At 37.7% G+C, this 2,251-nt stretch overlaps 1 protein-coding gene across 1 annotated transcript in view; it reads left to right on the top strand.

Moving 5' to 3' along the window:
* Positions 1-2,251, top strand: part of LOC106463240 (transcription factor RFX3-like) — a gene marked incomplete at its 3' end in the record, with an annotated part of 56,742 nt that overhangs the window by 34,525 nt on the left and 19,966 nt on the right. The gene's annotated exons all lie outside the window — the stretch shown is intronic.

Here is a 2,251-nt window from a genome sequence, read left to right as displayed (position 1 = left end):
GTCTTATATTCCGAATAATACGGTAATTAAAATTAAATTGGAAATAATTAAGTAAGCTAAAAAAATAAAATACTGGAATTACTGTGATTTATAAGCATTCAATTTAAAGAAATGAGGAATAATTTTTGTGTTCCTTAAACCATAATTTAGAAACCAGTGTACTACTAGACCTATATGTTAATCTGTGAAATGAGGCCTAATTAATATTATACAAAGTTGAACCTAGTTTGTACTGTACAGCAGTGTTTGAAATAAGACATACATATTGGGTTGTCCAGTTGACAAACTTTGAACCAGTTATGGTTGTCTGCAATAAACTATAGTTGTTCACACTTTAATGAACACATTAGTTGAATAATAGTAATTACAAACTTGGTGTTCCGCTGTCCTAAATCAAATATCACACTAGAAAGCTCATTAGTTGAGAGAAAATCATGATTTTATCGAGAAACTTCATGAGCAGAACATGAGCTATTTCTATTTGTCAGACTTGAGCCATGAACAGCCACTTTGCCAGGAACTTTGGAATGTTATTTTATGTTTGTTTTGATCGTATTCATGATTGGCCTCTCTTTTCAAAGACTTTATGCCTATATTGTCTCGATTTTTCACCTTTGACGCAAAGTTGGTTCCTGAAATTCGAGCAGACAGTGCCAGCGTCTGTCTGTAAATCATTTACCCACCAGACGGTGACAGCATCCAATAGCACTTATGTCTAGTTGGCTGAAAACTAATCTAAACCATGTTATTATCCACATTTTTCAAATATACTAGATATTCTGTGAAGCATTATCATTTGTTTTTCAGGCAAATTTCAGATCAACAAATTGTGTGTTTGAGAGTGATTATTTCAGTGTTTCTTTGTGAAACCTAACCATTTGTTTACATCACTTGTAAAACAAAGATGGTGAGTGGAAAGAGGCCACTGAAACATTTTACAGCCGGGCAAGCAATGAGTATGTTCAATCAGTTAGATGAAAAGAGGGAGTAATGACAATGGTGATTCTAATCTTGACATTAGAAGAGAACTCTAGTGATGAAAGTGACTCGGAACAGTCATCGAGACCCAATTCCAGTGCTTCTCAGTCAGTTGATTAGAAGGGGCATCATCCCAGTCAGGCCATGAAAGGGAACCCCAGCTAGACCTGATCCACCTCCTAGATCTACATCCACTACCAGAGCCAGAGATAGTTATTGGGCTGAGGTAGATCTGCAAGATAGGTCAGCCACAAGTAAAGACTTTGAGTTTTTGCCGATAAACAGACATAATCCTGGTTTAAGCACTGACATCAATGATAACTTAACACCCATTGAATGCTTCAGTGCTTTGTTTACAGAAGATGGAAGTAATGAACTCATCACTGCTATCCAAGAGTACGCCAAAGCACAAGCTGCAAAGAAAATACCTGCTCAGAGACAGTAGAGGTATTTGAACTGGACTCCCTTTGCCCACTATGATCTGCTGAAGTTTTTTCCAATGACAACACCAGTGACTACTTCACCACCCACCAATCTCTCTACACACCCTTATACAACAGCGAGAAGTTTTAGGCTATTTACTTAACGGTACTTCATGTGGGTACCCCTGATACTGAAAGGAAAAAAACAAAAGTTAGAAAATTGAAATTTATAAGGTATGGTGATAATTATTAGAACATCATGAAAATAATTCCGGCAGACGGGCAAAAAAAATTATGGGTTTAAACAGTTAAAGCAAAGCTTATTTAACCATTCAGATCGACAACTTACCTCAAATACAGTATGAAAGTCTAATGTACCAAAACATGCAAAGTATAACTGGCAGAAATTAATATGGCATTATCAAAACCATTTGAGTGGTGATCCATTATTGGTCATATACTGTGACAGGTTTGCAAAATGTTATAACAAACACTTATTGGTAAACAGTATGTGTAGTCTTGATGATCACGTCTTCACGGAAATCAGAACATGGTGACCATAGACACACTACTGGTATTTGATATAGTACACAGAACATGCTAACAAAGGCTAGACACCTTAACTGCCATGGGATTGGGCCACGTTGTGGTTGTCCATTTGACAACATAGTAGTGCTTTTGACTTGTCAAGTGATAATTTGGGCCCGACATGGCCAAGTGGTTAGAGCGGTCGTCTCGCAATCTGAGGGTCGCAGGTTCGAATCCCCATCCCAAACATGCTAGCCCTTTCAGCCTTGGGGGCATTATAATGTGACGGTCAATCCCACTATTCGTTGGTAAAAGAGTAGCCC

The sequence above is a fragment of the Limulus polyphemus genome, unplaced genomic scaffold (genome assembly GCF_000517525.1).
Source record: "Limulus polyphemus unplaced genomic scaffold, Limulus_polyphemus-2.1.2 Scaffold1357, whole genome shotgun sequence".
Classification (NCBI taxonomy): domain Eukaryota; kingdom Metazoa; phylum Arthropoda; class Merostomata; order Xiphosura; family Limulidae; genus Limulus; species Limulus polyphemus.
This window is presented reverse-complemented; position numbering and strand designations above follow the sequence as displayed.